The sequence below is a fragment of the Thalassophryne amazonica genome, chromosome 19 (assembly GCF_902500255.1).
Source record: "Thalassophryne amazonica chromosome 19, fThaAma1.1, whole genome shotgun sequence".
Lineage (NCBI taxonomy): Eukaryota > Metazoa > Chordata > Actinopteri > Batrachoidiformes > Batrachoididae > Thalassophryne > Thalassophryne amazonica.
In genome coordinates this window covers 58,918,950-58,946,885 of record NC_047121.1, presented here as the reverse complement: position 1 = coordinate 58,946,885, position 27,936 = coordinate 58,918,950, and the positions used below count along the sequence as shown (strand labels likewise).

The following is a 27,936-nucleotide window of genomic DNA, read 5'->3' as shown; positions in this document are numbered from 1 at the left end:
CCGCGCACACGCCCAGCGCCCGGCCGCGGCAGAACGACCGCGGCAGGTCGCTGCGAGTACACCTGTGACTGGGGCGCGCGCGCGCGTGTGTGTGCCCGTGAGGCCGCTTTGCTTTGTCGTGTGCGTGTGTGTTTGTGCACCTGTGTGTGAACGTGTAAAGAGCCATGCTGCTGTGTGCGTGCACGATAATATCCATGACAAATGTGCGGTCTGTGCGCGCTGCTGTGCGCGTGCGGAGTCACCTGGAGAATCATCCACAGGTGGAAACACACACTTACAATTACACACAGACACACACACTACACAGTTACTTACACACACACACTACAGTTACTTACACACATACACACACATTTACAATTACACACAGACACACACACTACACAGTTACTTACACACACACACTACAGTTACTTACACACATACACACACATTTACAATTACACACAGACACACACACTACACAGTTACTTACACACACACACTACAGTTACTTACACACATACACACACATTTACAATTACACACAGACACACACACTACACACTTACACACACACACTACAGTTACTTACACACATACACACACATTTACAATTACACACAGACACACACACTACACAGTTCCTTACACACATACACTACAGTTACTTACACACATACACACACATTTACAATTACACACAGACACACACACTACACAGTTCCTTACACACATACACTACAGTTACTTACACACATACACACACATTTACAATTACACACAGACACACACACTACACAGTTACTTACACACACACACTACAGTTACTTACACACATACACACACATTTACAATTACACACAGACACACACACTACACACTTACACACACACACTACAGTTACTTACACACATACACACACATTTATAATTACAGACACACACTTACAGTTACACACAGACACACACACTACACAGTTCCTTACACACATACACACACATTTATAATTACAGATACACACTTACAATTACACACAGACACACACACACTACACAGTTACTTACACACATACACACACGCTACAGTTACTTACACACATACACACACATTTACAATTACACACAGACACACACACTACACAGTTACTTACACCTTACACACATACACGCACATTTATAATTACAGACACACACTTACACACAGACACACTTACAATTACACACAGACAATTACACACAGACACACACATTTACAATTACACACAGACACACACACTACACAGTTCCTTACACACATACACACACATAATTACAGATACACACTTACAATTACACACAGACACACACACACTACACAGTTACTTACACACATACACACACGCTACAGTTACTTACACACATACACACACATTTACAATTACACACAGACACACACACAGACACACACTTACAATTACACACAGACACACACTACACAGTTACACCTTACACACATACACACACATTTACAATTACACACAGACACAATTACACACACACACTTAATTACACACAGACACACACTTACAATTACACACAGACACACACACACACACTACACAGTTACTTACACCTTACACACAGACACAGTTACACACAGACACACACACACACTACACAGTTACTTACACCTTACACACATACACACACATTTATAATTACAGATACACACTTACAGTTACACACAGACACACACATACTACACAGTTACACACATACACACACACTACAGTTACTTACACACATACACACACATTTACAATTACACACAGACACACACACTACACAGTTACTTACACCTTACACACATACACACACATTTATAATTACACACAGACACAATTACACACAAACACACACACTACACAGTTACACACATACACACACACTTACAATTACACACAGACACACACAATTACACACAGACACAATTACATATAGACACACTTGCAATTACACACAAACACACACACTACACAGTTACTTACAGACATACACACACTTAAAATTACACACAGACACACACAATTACACACAGGCACACACTTACAATTACACACAGACACAATTACATATAGACACACTTACAATTACACACAAACACACACTACACAGTTACTTACATACACACTTACAATTACACACCGACACACTACACAGTTACACACTCTTTCAAGTACACACAAACACACTACACAGTTAAACACACACACAATGACACACAATTACACAGCCACACAATTACGCACAGACACATACGCATGCGCACTTACAATTACACAGACACTTACAATTACACACACACACACACACACATACACACACACTTACAATTACACAGACACACAAACACACACTACACAGTTACGTACACACACAGACACACACTTACAATTACACAAATACAGTTACACACACACACAGACACCCATACTGCACACAGTTACACATACAATTACAATTACACACATACACTACACACAGTTACACAATTACACACAAATACACAGTTACACACACACACAGACACCCACACTACACACAATTACACACATTTACAATTACACACAGACAATTACAATTACACACACATTACACACAGTTACAATTACACACAAACACAAATACACTCAGTTACAAACACAATTACACACACACACACACACACACAGACAATTACACACAACTACGCACACACAGAATTACACACACAATTACAATTACACATGCACACACAAATACACAGTTACACAACTATACACACAATTACACACACAATTATAATTAAACACAAAATTACACCCATAACTACACACAAATACACACGAATACACACAACCAAATCCAAATACACGCATATACACACAGAATTACACAAACAAACAATTACACACAGACACACAACTACACATATACACACACTGAACAGAAATAGAGTTGATCTCTAAGATCTAAAACATTTTCTGGACACACAAAATACCCATTTCTCTCAAATATTGTTCACAAATAAGCACTTCTTTGCCGAGATAATCCGTCCCACCTCACAGGTGTGGCATATTCAAGATACTGATTTGACAGCATGATTATTGCACAGGTGTGCCTTAGTCCGGTCACAGTAAAAGGCCACTCTGATAAAAGGCAACAATACAAGGCCACTTTGGAATGTTGAGTTTTATCACACAGCACAGTACATACTACAGATGTCACAAGTTTTTAGGGAGCGTGCCCGTGAATTGAATGTTCATTTCTCTTCTAAAGCGTTTCAGAGAATTTGGCAGAATAGTGGAGCAGATAACTGTAACACTTGTTCACTTCTGGAAACAAGCATCAAAATTGGCACACATACTCCTTAAACATTACTCTTTTGAAAAAACTGAGCATCCACTTGAATTTTCAATAGGTGGCCAGGTAGGGGTCAATTGAAGAATTACACAGGGATCAAAATTGAAAAATGTTCCAATCATATTGAAAGCTACACCACATTATGTGTCTGAACATATAGATTCCAAAAAGGTATAGTTTGGACTATCTATGACTGAATGTTATGGAGTTATGGAGTTAAAAACAGCAAGAATGGTGACAAAGGTCACTTTCAGTTTGTACAGGGGTCAGAAGTTAAAGTTTATCCAGTTTTGGTAAAAAGCGGTGGAAATTATTGGTTGAACTAATAGGAATGGAATAGTTTTGACTGTATTAAATGTTTGGTCTGCAAGGTAAAGGTCAAACAATGTTGATGTCCATTGGATTCTGTGACATGTGACATACGCCACCCCGTAACGTGATAACTGAGCATGACACATGGTGCAAACTGTTCCTTTTTAAAACCTGATTAACTCAACCAATAATTTGCATCACATTTTACAATATTTGGAGCAACTTTAACTTTTGACCCCTGTACAAACTGAAGCTGACCTTTGTTACCATTCTTTAGAGTAGATTTTTTTCCACCTTTTTTTCCAGTGTGCACTTGGTGTTTGTGCCTCTGAGAGTTTGAGTCGCTGGTCTTCACTTTGGCTTTTTCTTTAAAAAAAAAAAGAAAAACTGAACCATGTTGAGCTCTTTTTTAACCTGTTTGCATCACCATGGTAACCTAAGCTGCAAATTTAACCTGGTGTGAAGCAGGTTCTGTTCACAGTTTGAGTTTGAATTGAATTTTCATTAAAATCCAAAATATCGCTCGACCATAACCAAGTCGAAACAAACGCCAGAGTGCAAAAGGTCATTGCTTTGAACACAGCTCCTGGAAGCACAATGAGGAAGTGATCAGAGTTTAGTGTCAAAGGTCAGGGTCACCATGGTGTTTTGTTGGAATGTAGAAAAAAAAAGAAAACAAATTAAGTCTGTTAATATTGATCGCAGATCAATATTAGATCAATCAACCCAGAAAATTCCTAAACTTTGATTTGAACCAAAACTCAAATGTTCCAATGTTTTTGCGCCGACAAAAACAAGTTCGTCACAAATTCATCTTTTTGTCTGAGTCCTTTCAGAGAGGACTGTGTCCTTCCCTCATGTCCATGTGTCCCAGCGCACAGCAACCGGCAAGAAACGCCATCTGGAACTCGAGTCATCTTTTTGACAAAGTTTCTGTGTTTGATTCAGACATCAACTGTTGCAGCAACTGGCAACTTTTCTTTCCTGCTACAGCTCCTGTTTTGGTCAATGTCAATGTCAAATTTATTTATATAGCACATTTAATACAGAAAAAACTGCCCAAAGTGCTGCACACACCCAAAAAATAATAATAGTAATAATGAAAAACACAACATGAACAAAATGGCTAAAATGATAATCATAACCAAATCAGGAATCGGCTAGCTTGAGTCGAGCAAACAAATGAGTTTTTAACCAAGACTTGAAGATGTTTAAAGATGGGGCCATACGAACATTCAAAGGAAGCCCGTTCTAGAGTCTCGGAGCCGCCACTGAAAATGCACGGTCTCCCCTGGTTTTCAGCCGGGATCTCGGCACTTCCAGAGTCAGTTGATTGGCCGATCTCAAAGTTCAACCTGGAGCATGAACCGACAGAAGCTCGCAGAGGTAGGATGGAGCCAGTCCATTTAAACAGTTAAAAACAACAACTTAAAATGAATCCTGTAACTGACTGGAAGCCAGTGCAGAGAGACCAGTACAGGAGTTATGTGGTCCCGCTTTCTGGTGCCCGTAAGCAACCACGCTGAGGCGTTTTGGACCAATTGCAGACGATGAATGGACATTTGATCTAGCCCAAATACAGGGAGTTACAATAGTCCAAACAACAGGTGACAAAAGCATGAATCACTCTCTCCAAGTCAGCCCAGGGCAAATGGGGTTTAACTTTACCCAGGAGACAAAGCTGAAAAAAGCTAGACTTGATTACAGAGTTAATTTGCTTTTCAAATTTAAAAGAACTGTCAAAGATGACACCAAGATTCCTTACAGAGGGATGGCAGTGGTTACTCAGCGAGCCCAGAGCAGTGGCATCAAATGAGTTCCCAAATACCACAATCTCGGTTTTAGAATCATTCATATTAAGACAATTATGGGTCAACCAGTCCTTCACTTCCTTCAAACAATTATTCAAAAGTTTAAAATTGTCTCTGCCCGGGTACAGCGGAAGATAAATTTGCAGCTCATCTGCAAATCAGTGAAAACAAAATATATTTTCTAAAAACTGACCCGAGTGGCAGCATATACAGAGAAAACAATAAAGGGCCCAAAATGGAACCCTGTGGTACTCCGCATTTTAGTGGGGCAACATCAGACGAATAAGGGCCAAGGTGCACAGCAAATGACTGATTTTCCAAATAGGATGTAAACCAACGTAAGGCAGTACCTTTAATGCCAACATGGTTTTCAAGGCATGACAACAGAATTTTATGATCAACTGTGTCAAACGCTACCATTAAATCTAAAAGAATTAAAACAATAGAATGACCAGAATCAACAGTTAAAATTAAGTCATTACAAACTCTTAAAAGTGCAGTTTCGGTGCTATGGCGCAACTTAAAACAAGATTGAAATTTTTTCAAAAATGCCATTAGCCTCCAAGTAAGTTTGAATTTGTTTAAAAACCAAATTTTCCAATATTTTGGACAGAAAAGGCAACTTCGAAATTGAGGACTTCAGAGTCCAAATTTTGCTTTTTAAGCAAGGGCTGAACAACCGGTAGTTGGTAGCTTCCCTCACTTGTCTCCTTCAGGACAGATGGTGGCAGACATTCTCTTTGTGAGACACTGGACATGGACTTTTAACCTGCTGACTTGTGAAGCAGATAACGAGGGAACAAACAAACTTTAGCGACTTTGGAGGGTAACGCCGCCGCGGTCTCACCACCTCCGTTTATTCAACTTTAAGACGCTGTGATTGACAGCTGTCAACCTGCCGGGTCCAAATGCGTATATGGGCGACCAATCTGCAGTGGTGGCACAGCTACCCTAAAGTGAGCTTCCTGCCCTGCGTGTTTGCCAGGTCTGCCCACTCAAGTCACACCTGATTTCTGATTTGCTGAGAACACCTGAGAGTGTTAAGTGAACAGGTGGAAACCACGCAGGGCAGGCGCTCGACCTCTGACCTAAAACATCTTACTGAAGCTACACTGTAAACCCAAACAAGTCAGCAGAAATAAAAAAATACTGAGGTAATCAGTTACCACAATATTTTTGAGTTCATAAACTTAGAGTCAGTTGTTCCCCGAACTTAAAAGTTTTGATTATATGCTACTTGTAGCTCATGATTACAATAAACGTGTTCATTAAGTAACAGTAAGTTCCTTCAGCTGCTCCCTTACTTTTCACTTGGGGTCGCCACAGCAGAACTGAGGTGGATCTGCATGTTGTTTTGGCACAAATTTTACACTGGATGCCCTTCCTGATGCAATTCCACATTACATAGAGAAATTTGGTGGGGTGGGGTTTGAACCAGGAACCTTCTGCACCAAAACGAAGCGCACTAAGCACTTGGCCACCACCCCTGCTAAAGTGTTCACTAAGTCACCTCAAGTATTTTCATATACGATTACTTGATTCTTTTAAGTTGTGCTTAAGTTATACTTTGAAGTTTTGCTTACTTAATATACAGTTAGTTCATATCATTTAAAAATTTGGAGTTTAATTTACTCAAAAAGCAAGACAATGTTACACAAACTTAAGTAAGTCAAATGTTTTCTTAAAACTTTGAGTTTACACTACTTAATCTTTTTAATTAGTTTGAACATTCGGGTTTTGAGTGTACTGCTAATGTTTGTTTTCTATCAATTTAGCTTTGGCTTTTTTTTTTTTTTTTGTCTCTAAAACCCCCAAAACACAATTTTAGTAAAAAAAAAAACAAAAAACAAAAAACTGGAGGTTCCCAAAAATACCAAAATTAACAAATTATATTCAGAGGACAGAAAATGAATAAAAAACAATCATAAAATAAAAACAATGAAAATAATTCTAATAATCAATGTATTTACTGCGGATGGACCTCCTCTCTCTCTCCTCACCCCCCCTCTTCCCCCCTCCTCTCTTGCTCTCTTTCCTCTCTCTGTCCCCCTGCTCCTCTCTGTCTCTCTCTCCTCCTCCTCCTCCCCCCCGTCTCCTCCTCCTCCTCCCCATCTCTCTCCTTCTCCTGCTCCTCTCTCTCCTTTCTCTCATCCTCCTCCTCCTCCTCTCTCCTTCTCCTCCTCAGCTCTCATCCACCTCCTCCTCTCTCTCTTTCTCTGTCTCTCTCTCTCTCTGTCAGTGTTGTGTTGGAGTGGCGTTTTGTTCAGGGTGAGCTCCGCCTCTCACCCTGTGACTGTAGGGACAGACTCCGCCCCCCGTGTTGCGCCCATGGTTGGAATAAGCTGGTGTAGAAAAGAAGTGTGTGTATGAATGCACTGCAGAACGTGTCAGACTCTGGTTTCAGTTTCTCTGGTGTGAAAATCGGGAAGGGTTCAAAGTTCAGCCCAGCTAACCTCTGACTGGTCGGTCTCAGCTGTCAATCAATAACGCTGAACAAGCATCATTTTGATCACCAAAGTCACCTTAAACATTTCTGATCACAGGGTTTTGTTGACCTAATCAGTTTTTTTCTGTCAAAAATTCTGATCATGTTTTCTCCACAACATGAGTGCTCAGTGTTTCTGTGCTGTGCAAATATCTTAGGCGCGCCTGCACACGCGCTCAGTGTGTCTGTGATGTGCAAATGTCTTAGGCGCACCTGCATGCGCGATCAGTGTGTCTGTCCTGTGCAAATGTCTTAGGCACGCCTGCAGGCGTGCTCAGTGTGTCTGTGCTGTGCAAATGTCTTAGGCACGCCTGCAGGCGTGCTCAGTGTGTCTGTGCTGTGCAAATGCGCACCTGCAGGCGTGCTCAATGTGTCAGTGCTGTGGAACTATCTTAGGTGCACCTGCATACGCTCAGTGTGTCTGTGCCGTGCAGATGTCAGGTTTTTAAGAATGAATAGTTTACAGCATCTATTGTGCTTTATCGTTATGTGGTTGTTTGACAATTACTTTGGAGACCAAACATTCAGCACTTGATGGACCTGAAATACAGGAATGGATATATATGAACAAATAACATTCAGTTGATCACATAAAACTTGAAAGTTCTTGGGTTCATACTGTCTGCAATGAAATACTCTGGAATTCAAAGTAAATGTAAGAATCACAGGGTTTTTTTTAATTTGCATTTTCCATATCATTACAACTTTGTCTCATTTGGGTTTATAATAGTGATGCACAATATTGGGTTTTTGCTGATATTTGATATGCTGATATTTTGGCTGATATCGATATTTTATCTTTTATTTTGTTGATGAGCATCAAGTCTCTCTCCTTTGTGTTTACATGATTACAAATTCTCTTATGAAAACAAGGAAGTAATTTAAACTTGCATGTAAATTATATGCTGGTGTCACTTTTCATTTTTAAGTAAAAGAGTAAAATTAAGAACCAGATATTTTCTGTGAGTCACAAACAGCACTGTAACGACCCAGTGACAGACAGTCAGCTGTCTGCTGCACAAAATAAAAGAGAGGTCGCATTTTTAATCCGTGTCTTTACAAATAAAACCAAAAGTCTTCTGGTACTGAACTGATGCTTCCCTGAAATAATCCTGACAAGTTTTCAAGTTCTGTCCACTGCACAGAACTTTAGATTTAATCCTTCACGTGGACTTTAGTCAGGGCAGGTGGGAAAGCAGTTAGTACACTTGTTTCCAGAGCAGAAAGCCCCTGGTTTGAAATCCACATCTGCCCATTCTCTATGTAACACGGCGCTGCATCAGGAAGGGCATCCGGCATTAAACCTGTGCCAGATCAACATGCAGATCCGCCTTGGACCCCAAGTCAAAAAAGGAAGAAACAGAAGGGACTTACTTACCATAAACTGACATGTTCAGCTCAAGCAGGCTTTATCTTTTTTATTATTTTTTAAAAGCACACAGATTTTATCCAACACAAAAATTAACACCTCTGCTTTTTAGAGGAGATTAGATTAGTTTACATTACATTAGATAGAACTTTATTGATCCCTTGGGAAGACTCCCTCAGGGAAATTGAGGTTCCAGCAGCATCGTATAGCAGCACACAGGGTAAGAAGCACACAGAGTATCAAAAGTGGGGAAAAAAAAGAAAAACAGTTTGCAAATATAAATATAAATACAAATGCACAATATATATATATATATATATATATATATATACACCAGACATATTGATCAATACTGGTTTACTGGCTACTACTGTTCCTCTCATTCTTATTCCGGGCCTCTGTCTTCCTGTTACTCCTCCTCCCCCGAGTGAGGAGTCCAGTACATTGGATTTCTCTGCGTCTCGCATCAGAGGTGACGCTCTGTGCCGCGTGTGTAAGCCAACAGCTGCTTCAGCCGCAGCACTGCGGAGCAAATTTTAAAAGCATATTTACGCTCTCCTTCACTTCCAGTGTGCTAAGAGTACAGGCTTGTAGCCAGAAGGGGGAGCCGTCTGAAGATGCATAACTCCCCCCCCCCCCCCCCCCCCGAAGTAAAGGTCAGCTTTTGAAGACATTTTGAAGACTTTTTGCCAACATATTTAAACATGTCCATGCATGTATACATTTGCACATTTGACCTCTGTGTGTGTGTGTGTGTGCATGTGTGTGTGCGCGCGCGCGCGCTCGCCCAACATCTCGTAGTCACATTAATGAGAATGATGGCAGCTTTAAAAAGTCGATTCCACAGTCTGACCAAACTCATTAACACTCCTCCTTTCTCTCTCTCTCTCTCTCTCTCTCTCTCTCTCTCTCTCTCTCTCTCTCTCTCTCTCTCTCTCTCTCTCAATCTCCCCCTTTCTCCTTCTCTCTCTCAGATGACTGTTTGGATGTATGGTGCATTCAGAAAGTATTCACAGCACTTCACTTTTTCCACATTGTGTTGTGTTACAGCCTTATTCCAAAATGGATGAAATTCTTTTTCCCCCTCAAAATTCTACACACAATACCCCATAATGACAATGTGAAAAGAATTTTTTTTCTCTGACCTCATCACTCCTCACAGGTGCTTTTAATATTAGGGAGTGATATTTAGATGGACACATTTCCCTCAAAACCTGCATGAATTTGTAGCACGATGCTGTCAGATATTTAGCACCAGGTTCTAACTGGGATGTTGACGTTGTGAAATTTTCTTTTCATGGCGTAGAGCGGTCTATTTGCTTTTTCACTGCCGCACTGAAGCTCGCTGATGCAGCAGTGACTCGACCAGGCTAAGTATACTGCACCGTGTGTTCTCGGCCAGTGCTGCCGAGGCTGAACCTGTATCTGTATTCCTGACGCCTGGGCATCTTTTGGAAAATCCTAACTTTAGTCTTTGCTGGATTCAGTGCCAGGGTCCCGGTCTGGCAGCACTGCTCCAGCAGGTGGAGGTGCTGCCGGTGACAGCAGCAGGTCATTAGACCTCTATTTCTTCGAGTCTGAGTCCTCGGTCTGCAGACTGTTCCAGCTGCACCGTTAACTCATTTATGTTAATTTTGAACAAGCCTTGATTCGGACTCCAGCCCGTCTCACCCCTCGATTTAATCCTGCATTTACAAGTTGAGAGAAATTTAATTAAATCAAATATTTGCAGAAGTTTGTGAAATAATCCATTGTGCTTTTTGCAAAGTCTACAACACAAGCAAGTATCTTTCCATCTTTCTTTTGCATGCATGCACATGCACACACACACGGTCCATTCTGCCCTTTCAATGCACATTTTTCTATTTCTTGTGCATTTGTTGTGCATGTTTAAATATTCAGTGCTCCCAATACCTTCTTTTGCACATTTTTGTATATTTTGCACATCTTCCAGTATTTAAAATAGTTTACACCCTTCTCTCCCATGACCTCCTCCAGTAAAAGCTTGTATATTATTATTATTTTGCACATTTCTGTACATATTCAGTTCATCAGATTTTGTAATGTCCTTATTTGTACATCGGCTCAACAACATAAATTCCTTGTATGTGAACACATTAAGGATGTTGCAACTAGTTGTAATAGTCGGCTACGACTAGGTAACATCTGACTAATCAGCTATTTTTATTTGTCCATCAAGCTTTATGTGCGTGCTCCACATCTTCTGTTTTTTTGTTTGTTTGTTTGTTTGTTTTTACACCACCTCATACAGACCTGCAGCATTTTTAGTCATTTTCAGCAGTTTTATGTGTATACAGGTATTTCTTGAAAAGGTGCAGCGTTTCTGAAAAACATTTTGGGAACGACAAAAAAAAGATCTTATTGAGGAAGTTCTGTTCAGTGTGGACAAGGCCTTAATTGACTGACAATTAACCGTTAAAAATCTGATTACAATAAAACTTGCATATCATGGATTCAGGTGGACCAGCAAATTTTGTCCGTTATAATTGAAATCTGTTATATGTACAGAATGGATAAAATCTGTTATATGTATGTAACAGATTAGTTACAGTCAAGAGGCATTGAACGATCTCTGGGCTTGCCTCATTTAATGACTGGGTCAAACTTAATATGAAAAAAAATAAACGTGTTATGTGCAGACGCAGGTTGAGGAGCGGACCAACGTCTGACCGAACCCAGCGCTAAATAACCAGAAAGAGGTTCCACAAACAAAACGATTTTATTTCCCCTCCGGTGCAATAATTAGTGTACAACATAAATATTTAGTTTGTCTGGCGGAGTGAAGGACGGCGCGCTCTCCAGCGCCCAAAAGGATCGAAGCCTCGGCGCTTCTGGACTCAGATTCACCGCCAAACACCCCCCAGGTGGACACGACAAACTGACTCTGTGAAGGATGGAAAAGGTGAGGTAAGTCAACAGAGCTTCAGCAAATATCTTTCAGAGGCACACACTATCAGCAACACATTCAGGTCTGAATTTAAGCTTTATGTAAATGAGCAGCTTCTCACAACAGGTGGAGGATCATCAGTCCGTACGCCACGGCAGTGAGAAGCAAACTGCACAATTCTCATCAATGTTCAAATATACTGCGTAACAAAATGCCAAATTACTATTAACGATCATTCAGACAATAATCACCTCTGATGTGTGCTGACAGCATGTGTCCCTCACCCGTCCTCCTTCACAGGCACGATGTGTCAAACCCTGGCGCGGTCCTCAGCGTCTTACAAACGAACGTCACAAGGTCGAGTTCCCGGCAATTCTGCTTGAACCACTCATGGCTTAAATGCAGAACGCCATCTCATTATCTGCTTCAGCTGAAAGTCTTTAAGTTTACACTTGAGCATCATCCACAGGTGCTGCGAGTCAGTAGGCCTGCACGTGAACATCCTCCACAGGTGCAGCTAATAATGCTGATGAGGGTGAAGGACTCTTCTGCCAGCACCTTCTCCACAGACAAAAACCAGTTTGCATACCACCTGGAGAGCAAAGAAAAGAAAACAACACAAAACATCCAGCCAAACCCCCCAATCAATCAATCAATTTTTTTATATAGCGCCAAATCACAACAAACAGTTGCCCCAAGGCACTTTATATTGTAAGGCAAGGCCATACAATAATTATGTAAAACCCCAACGGTCAAAACGACCCCCTGTGAGCAAGCACTTGGCTACAGTGGGAAGGAAAAACTCCCTTTTAACAGGAAGAAACCTCCAGCAGAACCAGGCTCAGGGAGGGGCAGTCTTCTGCTGGGACTGGTTGGGGCTGAGGGAGAGAACCAGGAAAAAGACATGCTGTGGAGGGGAGCAGAGATCGATCACTAATGATTAAATGCAGAGTGGTGCATACAGAGCAAAAAGAGAAAGAAACAGTGCATCATGGGAACCCCCCAGCAGTCTACGTCTATAGCAGCATAACTAAGGGATGGTTCAGGGTCACCTGATCCAGCCCTAACTATAAGCTTTAGCAAAAAGGAAAGTTTTAAGCCTAATCTTAAAAGTAGAGAGGGTGTCTGTCTCCCTGATCTGAATTGGGAGCTGGTTCCACAGGAGAGGAGCCTGAAAGCTGAAGGCTCTGCCTCCCATTCTACTCTTACAAACCCTAGGAACTACAAGTAAGCCTGCAGTCTGAGAGCGAAGCGCTCTATTGGGGTGATATGGTACTACGAGGTCCCTAAGATAAGATGGGACCTGATTATTCAAAACCTTATAAGTAAGAAGAAGAATTTTAAATTCTATTCTAGAATTAACAGGAAGCCAATGAAGAGAGGCCAATATGGGTGAGATATGCTCTCTCCTTCTAGTCCCCGTCAGTACTCTAGCTGCAGCATTTTGAATTAACTGAAGGCTTTTTAGGGAACTTTTAGGACAACCTGATAATAATGAATTACAATAGTCCAGCCTAGAGGAAATAAATGCATGAATTAGTTTTTCAGCATCACTCTGAGACAAGACCTTTCTGATTTTAGAGATATTGCGTAAATGCAAAAAAGCAGTCCTACATATTTGTTTAATATGCGCTTTGAATGACATATCCTGATCAAAAATGACTCCAAGATTTCTCACAGTATTACTAGAGGTCAGGGTAATGCCATCCACAGTAAGGATCTGGTTAGACACCATGTTTCTAAGATTTGTGGGGCCAAGTACAATAACTTCAGTTTTATCTGAGTTTAAAAGCAGGAAATTAGAGGTCATCCATGTCTTTATGTCTGTAAGACAATCCTGCAGTTTAGCTAATTGGTGTGTGTCCTCTGGCTTCATGGATAGATAAAGCTGGGTATCATCTGCGTAACAATGAAAATTTAAGCAATACCGTCTAATAATACTGCCTAAGTGAAGCATGTATAAAGTGAATAAAATTGGTCCTAGCACAGAACCTTGTGGAACTCCATAATTAACTTTAGTCTGTGAAGAAGATTCCCCATTTACATGAACAAATTGTAATCTATTAGACAAATATGATTCAAACCACCGCAGCGCAGTGCCTTTAATACCTATGGCATGCTCTAATCTCTGTAATAAAATTTTATGGTCAACAGTATCAAAAGCAGCACTGAGGTCTAACAGAACAAGCACAGAGATGAGTCCACTGTCCGAGGCCATAAGAAGATCATTTGTAACCTTCACTAATGCTGTTTCTGTACTATGATGAATTCTAAAACCTGACTGAAACTCTTCAAATAGACCATTCCTCTGCAGATGATCAGTTAGCTGTTTTACAACTACCCTTTCAAGAATTTTTGAGAGAAAAGGAAGGTTGGAGATTGGCCTATAATTAGCTAAGATAGCTGGGTCAAGTGATGGCTTTTTAAGTAATGGTTTAATTACTGCCACCTTAAAAGCCTGTGGTACATAGCCAACTAACAAAGATAGATTGATCATATTTAAGATCGAAGCATTAAATAACGGTAGGGCTTCCTTGAGCAGCCTGGTAGGAATGGGGTCTAATAAACATGTTGATGGTTTGGATGAAGTAACTAATGAAAATAACTCAGACAGAACAATCGGAGAGAAAGAGTCTAACCAAATACCGGCATCACTGAAAGCAGCCAAAGATAACGATATGTCTTTGGGATGGTTATGAGTAATTTTTTCTCTAATAGTTAAAATTTTGTTAGCAAAGAAAGTCATGAAGTCATTACTAGTTAAAGTTAATGGAATACTCAGCTCAATAGAGCTCTGACTCTTTATCAGCCTGGCTACAGTGCTGAAAAGAAACCTGGGGTTGTTCTTATTTTCTTCAATTAGTGATGAGTAGAAAGATGTCCTAGCTTTACAGAGGGCTTTTTTTATAGAGCAACAGACTCTTTTTCCAGGCTAAGTGAAGATCTTCTAAGTTAGTGAGACGCCATTTCCTCTCCAACTTACGGGTTATCTGCTTTAAGCTACGAGTTTGTGAGTTATACCACGGAGTCAGGCACTTCTGATTTAAAGCTCTCTTTTTTAGAGGAGCTACAGCATCCAAAGTTGTCTTCAATGAGGATGTAAAACTATTGACGAGATACTCTATCTCACTTACAGAGTTTAGGTAGCTACTCTGCACTGTGTTGGTATATGGCATTAGAGAACATAAAGAAGGAATCATATCCTTAAACCTAGTTACAGCGCTTTCTGAAAGACTTCTAGTGTAATGAAACTTATTCCCCACTGCTGGGTAGTCCATCAGAGTAAATGTAAATGTTATTAAGAAATGATCAGACAGAAGGGAGTTTTCAGGGAATACTGTTAAGTCTTCTATTTCCATACCATAAGTCAGAACAAGATCCAAGATATGATTAAAGTGGTGGGTGGACTCATTTACTTTTTGAGCAAAGCCAATAGAGTCTAATAATAGATTAAATGCAGTGTTGAGGCTGTCATTCTCAGCATCTGTGTGGATGTTAAAATCGCCCACTATAATTATCTTATCTGAGCTAAGCACTAAGTCAGACAAAAGGTCTGAAAATTCACAGAGAAACTCACAGTAACGACCAGGTGGACGATAGATAATAACAAATAAAACTGGTTTTTGGGACTTCCAATTTGGATGGACAAGACTAAGAGTCAAGCTTTCAAATGAATTAAAGCTCTGTCTGGGTTTTTGATTAATTAATAAGCTGGAATGGAAGATTGCTGCTAATCCTCCGCCCCGGCCCGTGCTACGAGCATTCTGACAGTTAGTGTGACTCGGGGGTGTTGACTCATTTAAACTAACATATTCATCCTGCTGTAACCAGGTTTCTGTAAGGCAGAATAAATCAATATGTTGATCAATTATTATATCATTTACCAACAGGGACTTAGAAGAGAGAGACCTAATGTTTAATAGACCACATTTAACTGTTTTAGTCTGTGGTGCAGTTGAAGGTGCTATATTATTTTTTCTTTTTGAATTTTTATGCTTAAATAGATTTTTGCTGGTTATTGGTCATCTGGGAGCAGGCACCGTCTCTACGGGGATGGGGTAATGAGGGGATGGCAGGGGGAGAGAAGCTGCAGAGAGGTGTGTAAGACTACAACTCTGCTTCCTGGTCCCAACCCTGGATAGTCACGGTTTGGAGGATTTAAGAAAATTGGCCAGATTTCTAGAAATGAGAGCTGCTCCATCCAAAGTGGGATGGATGCCGTCTCTCCTAACAAGACCAGGTTTTCCCCAGAAGCTTTGCCAATTATCTATGAAGCCCACCTCATTTTTTGGACACCACTCAGACAGCCAGCAATTCAAGGAGAACATGCGGCTAAACATGTCACTCCCGGTCTGATTGGGGAGGGGCCCAGAGAAAACTACAGAGTGCGACAATGTTTTTGCAAAGTTACACACCGATTTAATGTTAATTTTAGTGACCTCCGATTGGCGTAACCGGGTGTCATTACTGCCGACGTGAATTACAATCTTACCAAATTTACGCTTAGCCTTAGCCAGCAGTTTCAAATTTCCTTCAATGTCACCTGCTCTGGCACCCGGAAGACAATTGACTATGGTTGCTGGTGTCGCTAACTTCACATTTCGCAAAACAGAGTCGCCAATAACCAGAGTTTGATCCTCGGCGGGTGTGTCGTCGAGTGGGGAAAAACGGTTAGAGATGTGAACGGGTTGGCGGTGTACACAGGGCTTCTGTTTAGAACTACGCTTCCTCCTCACAGTCACCCAGTCAGCCTGCTTTCCCGGCTGCTCGGGATCTGCCAGGGGGTAACTAACGGCGGCTAAGCTACCTTGGTCCGCACCGACTACAGGGGCCTGGCTAGCTGTAGAATTTTCCACGGTGCGGAGCCGAGTCTCCAATTCGCCCAGCCTGGCCTCCAAAGCTACGAATAAGCTACACTTATTACAAGTACCGTTACTGCTAAAGGAGGCCGAGGAATAACTAAACATTTCACACCCAGAGCAGAAAAGTGCGGGAGAGACAGGAGAAGCCGCCATGCTAAATCGGCTAAGAGCTAATAGCTACGCTAAGCTAGCGGATTCCTAAAAACACGCAAAGTGAATAATGTGTAAGTAATTTAGAGGTGATTCAGCAGAAGGAGTGCTTTAGTTAAGGCACGTAAAGATTACACTGGGAAATAAATCGTAATCTAGATAACTAGATCAATCTAACTGCGCAGATTAAACAGCTAACAGATACAGCAAAACACCGCTGTGCTCCGGAACAGGAAGTGATACAATACCGCAGTGAGAGCCAACCACCAGTAGAGGCAAGCAAGAGGGGATCACACAGGATTGTTGTTATACCGTGTACTTAATGCAGTAAAAACTACATGCTGAGGAAAAAAAAAAAAGCATGACTGCCAGAAATATCCAGTGAAAAGTCCGGACATCTCTAGTCCACTCATGGACGTTCGTTCACGCGCGCACATGTGAACAATTAAAAGAAAAAAAAGTGTGGCTCCAGGCATTAGTTCCTTGTTCTCTGCTCAAACTCTCACATCACAGTTAAAAAAGGTACAAAAAAGGACACAAGTCCTGAGAGAGGACATGTTAACATCAAATAGAAATCCAGACATCTCCACATTCGCTTGAAGGTTCGTTCGCGTGCGCGCGCGTATCTCGCGGTCAAAGAAGGAAAGAACAGACAGCAAAAACAGCTCACTACTTCCAAGGGCAGCGACGTGTGTACTGTGTTCAGAAAACAGACTGACCCCAACACACAACAGTACCCCCCCATCAACGGGAAGCCTCCCGGCGACCGAACAGACCAGGCCCGAGAACAACACCTCCCTCCGGGATCCATGACAGAAAGCACACGGTAGGACAGAGCATCGTGGCTGGAATGCCGGCTGGCATCAACAAAACCCCCAAAAAAGTCCCATATACAACCCAACATAGAAGAAAAACACAAAACCCACCCAAACCCTCCCCAGGGGACCGTCCCATCCAACCCCAGGAAGAAAAGAAAAACTCCCAAATGCAATAACCCAACACAGCCCCAACAACACAAGACAAACATAAATTCACAAAGAAAAATAACAAACAACCCCCCCCAGAACGATATGCAGAGCCCCCCCCCCCCAGAAGACCTTTACCGCCAGTTCCAGGAGAGAACAACCAAAACCGGAATCTTACAGAGGTCCCCAGGTTTACACGGAGGAACAGCGCCCCCCAGAGGACCGTACCATCAACCCCAGGAGGTACCCTCCCCACAACCCACTAACCCCAGACCCGACCACACTTGGTTAATCGGCCCCACAATCAATTCCCCCCCAGAGGACCGTCCCATCGACCCTGGAGGTGGAACCTGGAAGGAAACATAACAACACAAAAATGCAACCCCCGGCGGACTTCATTAAAACACCCCGGGGGCAAAATAAAACAACTGGCAAACCCTGTTACCCCCCCAGCACCCCGAAAGACCCCAGATCACTCCCAGAGCCTATCATTAGCCCTATTTTGGCGAACGGCACAAAACTACTAAGCTGGGGAAGGAAACAGGAAAAACTAACCCGGTCCCATCCCCGAAGCGCAGCGGAAAACCGGAAAGACGTCCGGTGCCCCAACCCGACCATACCACCAGCCTATCGGGAGGGGTGGAACTACCGAAATGGCGAACGGCAACAGATCGGCCCACCACTCCGACTGAGGTATGTTCCCGCTGCACCACACCCCGGTAACACCAATGACGAACGGTCAAAGGCCCACCGGGGCTGGAGAGGAACCGGGCCCTAACCGGGTTAGGGAAGCAGGGAAATAAAAAACAACAAAACAAAACGACCCAATCCTCAAACAGAAAATACCTAAGTCCAAATAATGAAAACAAACAATCACCTGAGTCCAGTCGAGCTCCGAACTGCCAGTCGTTCACTCCTCCGGAACCGCCTCTAAATCCCCAAACAATTTATAACCCCTTACAAAAAAAAACAAAAATAGCCCAAATAACTAAACAACCAAAGGGTTTTTTTTTTTTTTTTTTTTTTTTGTGTGTCCATTTTTATGCCTGTCCCAGAACACCTGGAGATATGTCATCACTATCTTTCTTGACGCTTATGTGACCGGGGCAGTATGGCGGCTTCAGCTCGTCCGAGCTGCATGGGCTCATCCGCAAGAGGAGCCAGAGGTCCCGTCGGAGGAGTCTCAGTGGGGCGAAGAAGAGGCAGCCCAGACCTGTGTCGGGGAAAGCCCTGAGACAAAAAAACCCACTCTGATGTCCGTCCTCTCTCGCGTCCACGCTCCTTTATCCGATCATCTAGACGAATAACCAAAGATATTAGTTCATCTAAATCTTTTGGTTCATCACGGACTGCTAGCTCGTCTTTTAATGGATCGTTCAAACCATCTACAAACACTCCTCTTAAAGCTGCGGCATTCCAACCGGACTGAGCAGAAAAAATTCGGAAATCCACGGAATAATCCGCCGCACTCCGCCTCCCCTGCCTGAGATTCAGCAACTGTTGGGCAACGGTATTTGTTTTCACCAGATGGTCAAAAACCAAGCGGAACTCCCGGGAGAAATCCTTAAAGGATCCTAACAATGGAGAGTTATTACTCCACAACGCAGTGACCCAAGCTAAAGCATCACCTCGGAGCAAATTTGTCACATATGAGACACGACAACCATCAGAAGAGAAGGAAGCCGGTTGCTGAGCAAAAACCAGAGAACATTGCATCAAAAACGGAGCACAGGCTTCAGCGTTTCCCGCACAAGGCTTCGGATGACAAATGATTGGTTCGGAAGCCGAATCTCTGGGTGACGGAGTTATCTGCACCGTTATCGATGGTGCCGCAGCTGGAGCAGCAGGAAGCGGAACGGCTTGCGCTGCAAGCTCCGTAACGCGGGCATCTGTTTGTTTAATTTGGTTTGCGAGATGCTGTAATTGCTCCCATATTTTCTCCAAGTGTTCTTGAACTCTTTCGGCAAACTGAACCGCTTCTGCCGCTGGGTCCATTTTGGAATGGCCGGGAACTACTGTTATGTGCAGACGCAGGTTGAGGAGCGGACCAACATCTGACCGAACCCAGCGCTAAATAACCAGAAAGAGGTTCCACAAACAAAATGATTTTATTTCCCCTCCGGTGCAATAATTAGTGTACAACATAAATATTTAGTTTGTCTGGCGGAGTGAAGGATGGCGCGCTCTCCAGCGCCCAAAAGGATCGAAGCCTCGGCGCTTCTGGACTCAGATTCACCGCCAAACACCCCCCAGGTGGACACGACAAACTGACTCTGTGAAGGATGGAAAAGGTGAGGTAAGTCAACAGAGCTACAGCAAATATCTTTCAGAGGCACACACTATCAGCAACACATTCAGGTCTGAATTTAAGCTTTATGTAAATGAGCAGCTTCTCACAACAGGTGGAGGATCATCAGTCCGTACGCCACGGCAGTGAGAAGCAAACTGCACAATTCTCATCAATGTTCAAATATACTGCGTAACAAAATGCCAAATTACTATTAACGATCATTCAGACAATAATCACCTCTGATGTGTGCTGACAGCATGTGTCCCTCACCCATCCTCCTTCACAGGCACGATGTGTCAAACCCTGGCGCCGTCCTCAGCGTCTCACAAACGAACGTCACAAGGTCGAATTCTGCTTGAACCACTCATGGCTTAAATGCAGAACGCCATCTCATTATCTGCTTCAGCTGAAAGTCTTTAAGTTTACACTTGAGCATCATCCACAGGTGCAGCTAATAATGCTGATGAGGGTGAAGGACTCTTCTGCCAGCACCTTCTCCACAGACAAAAACCAGTTTGCATACCACCTGGAGAGCAAAGAAAAGAAAACAACACAAAAACATCCAGCCAAACCCCCCAACACACAAGAAAATGCCTTCCTTCAATAAGTGCTGGACATTATGTACATTAAAAAGATTCCATTTGGATGAGTCACTCTTTTTTCTAGGTCCGCTGCAGAGTGGTACATTAAAATCCTAAAGCCTGATTTATGCTTCTACAACTCTATAACCCTGTGGCTATGCAATGAAGTCGATGTGTGTGTTAATCTTTTAAAGTTCTCGTGTTGCGTCTTTATGCAATCTGTCGCAGCATCGTTGTCTTTTTCTGGATTAATTTGTCCCTCACTGAGCTTCTTTATACAATCATCAACCTCCAAACCAACGGTAAGGTGTACACTTTCCTCCATGAATAGGCCAGCACTGTCTCGTTTGAACCCCTGCGTGATATCGTGGAATTTGACCACTTCTGGAGACAGCGTCCCGTTGCGCATTACTACAACAGCATAACTTCACAGGAATAAATGGTGTACTGCTTTGTTTTTGGCTGCAATCACCAAAGCAGTCATGAAAAGTGGAGTGTTTTTCGGTTCCCAGCGGAGAAGGGAAGAGGAGGCAAATGGGAGAGGTCGTGTGTCGGTAAGTGTTAACCTACACAGCTAACCAGAGTAGTTCTCTCACCTGCAAAACCGCCTCTACATGTTTGAGCTCCGGGTCATAAACAAACCGCAATGCATGTCCACTTTCCACCGCATCATCACTTTTCCTTTGCCTTTTCGCTTTGTTTGATGTGTAATTTGCCCCAAAACTCAGAGAGAGATGTTCCCGTATGTAGGATTATTACGTCATATGCATCATATTTTAACCCCTTAGTGCCCGCCCTCAAACCAGACTGTGCTGGCCAATTGCGGGTCATTTGAGCGTCTTTTTCCAACTCCGTGCTGTGAAGTTGTTCATACTTGTGGACTTTCCTGCCAAACGTATTTGAGCCATGATCAAAATATAATTGGTGCCGCACTGCAAAAACGTTTAAAATATGATGGGAGAGGAAGGAGTGAAACCAGAAAAGTGACAAATCACAGCCCTTTGTGGTCTCACTCATTTAGCAGGTGCACTGGTTCGCAGACACGCAGAGGAGCTCTGATCTAAAGCTCTTTGGTTTATCACACCCACGTATATGTGTGAAACCTAACACCATATTACAGCGCTGGCAACAAGCAGCATTTTGTTGATAAAGTACGCCCGGCCTCGTTTAGGTCCATGTCTGAACTGTGTTGGCTCAGTTGATCCTGTAAGATCATGGTTTTAAGGCTCGAGGACGTCCTTCAAGTTGAAAAGTTGCAACGCCTGGTGTGGCTGTACAGGCCGATGCGGGACAGCACGGTTTGAAAAATATAAACAGCCGGTCTTTTAATCAAGGAAATACGCTACCCACTTTCCTCGAATTGGCGAGTGTCAGTGCTGAAGTTATACCTCTGTTACTGGGCACATCCAGACTGCTCTGTCCGGTATGTAGAGGGTTTTCATGTGACATATCGGTCACGTCATTTCACGCCCTGCGGCTATTCTGGATTACGACATGGTGGCCGCTGTGATATGCTACGTGCATTTGGCGAACAATTGCAGAAGCTTCAAGAATGGTCAACTTTTGTGCTGTCGTCGGTTGTTCAAACAGAGGTGATAAAAATGAGGCCGTTCAGGTCATTTTACAGGCTACCAGCAGTTATTGTGGATCAAGCAGTGGAGTGTTACAAGCTTTTTAGGCGACGCAGAGAGACCTGGCTCAGCAGAAGAGGCAGAGCAGATCTGAAGGAAGCTTTAATATGGCCAAAACCAAGCAGACCACCCATAAATCCAAATCCAAAGCTGCCCGCCGCTTCATTCCAGCTACAGTCTGTGTGAAGAAACCTCACCATTAGAGGCCCGGCACCGTGGCACTGAGAGAGATCCGCCGCTATCAGAAATCCACCGAGTTGCTGATCCGCAAGCTGCCCTTCCAGCGCCTGCTGAGAGAAATCACTCAGGACTTCAAGACCGACCTCCGCTTTCAGAGCTCCACTGTGATGCTCTGCAGGAGGCCAGTGAGGCTGACCTGGTTGGCAGCTTGCGGATCAGTAGCTCGGTGGATTTCTGGTAGTGGCGGTTCTCTCTCAGCGCCACGGTGCCGTGCCTGTAACAGCGAGGCTTCTTCATACCGCCCTTAGCCGGAGCGCTCTTCCGGGTGGCTTTGGTAGCGAGCTGCTTTCTCTGAGCTTTTCTTCCAGTGGATTTACGGGCGGTCTGCTTGGTTCTGGTCATAGCTTACACTATGAAACTGCCGGACACTTTGTTAAATTGTCATTAAATTCACTATCCGGTACAACATACGGATCCACTAAACCAACTGCTGCACATCGATCATAATAAACAGCTTTATCTCGAGGGTTTAAAGCCTCGTAATAAGCTTTCATTCTCTCTGTTTTCTTTCATGCGCCAGCCACGTAGTAATCCACGATGGAGACGGTAACTAATCAGTCACGTGATTGAAAACCCTCTATACTAGGGGTTTTTAATGAAAATGCATTGCGATCGGACAGAACATTTTGTCCAATGTGAGCAAAAATCCGTTATACAAAATCCGTTATATATGGTGTTTATTACATGGAAAACCATACAAAAGCATTGGGACTTTTGCTTTTGTCCAGTGAGTGTGAATATCCTGTTTATATGATAACAGTTTAGGTGAGTTTTACTCTATTAGCAGCAGATATCTGGAATTTCAATGTCAAACAGTGAAGCAGTCTTTCTGAACACACCTATGTACATGCTGGGAAATGTGAGCATTTAAAAACTGAAGTGAATTTACTGAAGTCAGTTGAATTGATTTTTTTTTTTTATTTATTTATTTGTTTTGCAGCTGACCACCATTATTCTGTTTTTAAATATTTGACTATTTCTGCAGGAATCAAACCGTCAGCCATTCGTGCCTTGCTGCAGTTCTCATTTGAAGTAATGGTGTCTGCGTCAGTTAGCGTTGTGTACGTGCAGTAACGACCTCCACTGAACTGCCTGTGTGTTGCTCAGCGGCACTGCTTTTAATTTGCTGTGTTGCAGCAGTCGTCTGATTAATTTAATCTGCAGTCTGACGTATGAGCACTGAAGCCTAATCGCCGTGGGAGTTCTGCTCTAATGTGCGCTCGTTTCCTTCACTTTGGAAAAGATTGTTTTTTTTTTCCCTACATTTTGTCACTTTTCACCTTTATGAGCATTTTTAGGAAAAATGACTTCATCCCAAATCCTGGGCCCACCCTGTGTGTTGGCGCTCTTCAGCTTGTGAATCGCCCTGAAGAAGTTTAAAGAGATTTTCTTTCGTCCTGCAGCTGTTTGCTGAAATATTGAAGCTACAGGTGATTTTTTTCTCTTAATAACCAGTTAAATTATGTGTCTGTGCAGCAGAGAAAGAAACATTAAAATAAATTGAGAAATGAGTCACTCTGGTAAACTGACAACAGTTCAAAATAAGAAAAATATTTGTTTTTACATCAATTTACTTGACAGTTTCTTCAGCAAAGTAATACATGAAATTCACTGAATACTGACCAGTAAAAATGTAATTAAATTAAGCCTATCGAGTAAGAGAACAACAGACACAAATAAATCCTTGGATTATTCCCAACTCCTGTAATCCGGACTCTTATCAATTATCACCCAGATGAGGCCTGAACCCACAGTGATTGTTGGTTGGTTGGTTGGTTGGTTGGTTCGTTAATGTACCAGCACTTTTTTGGTATGAGCATGCGTGTGCATTAACGGATGTAATTTATCTGAATTTTAATTTATGAGGCCCCTTGAAATGAGTCACGATGGCAGGACATAAAATATTGAAATAGTTTAAAAAAGCTAGTTTCAAGGAATCTAGTTTAGGTTGCCTGCTTAAACTAAGGCGTCTGTAACCTTGAAGTGGATTTTTACAGGTTTGACCCTAAAATATATTCAGTTCCTGATCAAGAAAAGGCAAGTGACATTTACTTAATTCCAAGGATCTCCCCGAGAAAACTCAGTCTATTTGTTTGTCTGTTTCTTTCTCTTTTTGCTCTGTATGCACCACTCTGCATTTAATCATTAGTGATTGATCTCTGCTCCCCTCCACAGCATGTCTTTTTCCTGGTTCTCTCCCTCAGCCCCAACCAGTCCCAGCAGAAGACTGCCCCTCCCTGAGCCTGGTTCTGCTGGAGGTTTCTTCCTGTTAAAAGGGAGTTTTTCCTTCCCACTGTCGCCAAGTGCTTGCTCACAGGGGGTCGTTTTGACCGTTGGAGTTTTTCTGTAATTATTGTATGGCTTTGCCTTACAATATAAAGCACCTTGGGGCAACTGTTTGTTGTGATTTGGCGCTATATAAATAAAATTGATTTGATTTGATTTGATATTTATATTAATAAAATAGTGCGATAATCTATTTATATTAATAACACCAGCAAGATCATCCATTTATACAAACAATAAAACCAGCACGATCATCCATTTCTACTAATAAAACCAGCAAGATAATCTATTTATTCTAATAAAACCAGCAAGATAATCTATTTATTCTAATAAAACCAGCTAGATCATCCATTTATACAAACATTAAAACCAGCTAGATCATCCATTTATACAAACAATAAAACCAGCAAGATCATCCATTTCTAATAACAATAAAACCAGCAAGATAATCTATTTATACTAACAATAAAACCAGCAAGATAATCATTTATACTAACAATAAGACGAGCAAGATCATCCATTGATACCAGTAATAAAACCAGCAATATTCATTTGTACTAACAATAAGACCAGCAAGATAATGTGTTTATACTAAAAAGATGACCAGTGAGATAATCCATTTATACTAAAAAAGTTGACCAGCGAGATAATCCATTTATACTAACAATAAAACCAGCAAGATAATCCATTTATATTAACAGTAAGACCAGCGAGATAATCCAGTGATATCAATAATAAAACCAGCAATATAATTCATTTGTACAAACAATAAGACCAGCAAGATAATGCGTTTATACTAAAAAGATGACCAGTGAGATAATCCATTCATGCTTACAATAAGCTGTGGAATGATTTACCCCTTAACTTCCGAACAGCCCCCACTGTAGAGTGTTTTAAGTCTCGTCTAATGACCCATTTTTATGGTTTGGCTTTAACACCGCGTGAGTGTGTGGTCCTCTGTGTGTGTGTGTGTGTGTGTGTGTGTGTGTGTGTGTGTGTGTGTGTGTGTGTGTGTGTGTGTGTGTGTGTGTGTGTGTGTGTGTGTGTGTGTGTGTTTGTTTGTTGTACAGCACTTTGGAAACTATGTTTGTGAAATGTGCTATATAAATAAAAGGTATGGTATGGTAATAAAACCAGTGAGAAAATCCATTTATACTTACAATAAAACCAGCACGATCATCCATTTCTACTAATAAAACCAGCAAGATAATCTATTTATTCTAATAAAACCAGCAAGATAATCTATTTATTCTAATAAAACTAGCTAGATCATCCATTTATACAAACATTAAAACCAGCTAGATCATCCATTTATACAAACAATAAAACCAGCAAGATCATCCATTTCTAATAACAATAAAACCAGCAAGATAATCTATTTATACTAACAATAAAACCAGCAAGATAATCATTTATACTAACAATAAGACGAGCAAGATCATCCATTGATACCAGTAATAAAACCAGCAATATTCATTTGTACTAACAATAAGACCAGCAAGATAATGTGTTTATACTAAAAAGATGACCAGTGAGATAATCCATTTATACTAAAAAAGTTGACCAGCGAGATAATCCATTTATACTAACAATAAAACCAGCAAGATAATCCATTTATATTAACAGTAAGACCAGTGAGATAATCCAGTGATATCAATAATAAAACCAGCAATATAATTCATTTGTACAAACAATAAGACCAGCAAGATAATGCGTTTATACTAAAAAGATGACCAGTGAGATAATCCATTCATGCTTACAATAAGCTGTGGAATGATTTACCCCTTAACTTCCGAACAGCCCCCACTGTAGAGTGTTTTAAGTCTCGTCTAATGACCCATTTTTATGGTTTGGCTTTAACACCGCGTGAGTGTGTGGTCCTCTGTGTGTGTGTGTGTGTGTGTGTGTGTGTGTGTGTGTGTGTGTGTGTGTGTGTGTGTGTGTGTGTGTGTTTGTTTGTTGTACAGCACTTTGGAAACTATGTTTGTGAAATGTGCTATATAAATAAAAGGTATGGTATGGTAATAAAACCAGTGAGAAAATCCATTTATACTTACAATAAAACCAGCGAGATAATCCATTTATAGTTACAATAAAACCAGCAAGATAATCCATTTATATTAACAGTAAGACCAGCGAGATAATCCAGTGATATCAATAATAAAACCAGCAATATAATTCATTTGTACGAACAATAAGACCAGCAAGATAATGTGTTTATACTAAAAAGATGACCAGTGAGATAATCCATTCATGCTTACAATAAGCTGTGGAATGATTTACCCCTTAACTTCCGAACAGCCCCCACTGTAGAGTGTTTTAAGTCTCGTCTAATGACCCATTTTTATGCTTTGGCTTTAACACCGCGTGAGTGTGTGGTCCTCTGTGTGTGTGTGTGTGTTTGTTTGTTGTACAGCACTTTGGAAACTATGTTTGTGAAATGTGCTATATAAATAAAAGGTATGGTATGGTAATAAAACCAGTGAGAAAATCCATTTATACTTACAATAAAACCAGCGAGATAATCCATTTATAGTTACAATAAAACCAGCGAGATAATCTATTTATACTTACAATAAAACCAGTGAGATAATCCATTTATACAAACGATAAAACCAGCGAGATAATCTATTTATACTTACAATAAAACCAGTGAGATAATCCATTTATACTTACAATAAAAC

General features: G+C 41.6%; 1 protein-coding gene and 1 long non-coding RNA gene across 3 annotated transcripts in view; both read left to right on the top strand.

Moving 5' to 3' along the window:
* Positions 1 to 27,936, top strand: part of LOC117500813 (neuronal PAS domain-containing protein 3) — a 267,016-nt gene that overhangs the window by 8,073 nt on the left and 231,007 nt on the right. The window lies entirely within an intron of this gene.
* On the top strand, positions 119 to 22,245 carry LOC117500816. The gene is made up of 3 exons (XR_004557856.1): positions 119 to 130; positions 16,335 to 16,344; positions 22,136 to 22,245. It is a non-coding gene; the product is annotated as an uncharacterized LOC117500816 (long non-coding RNA).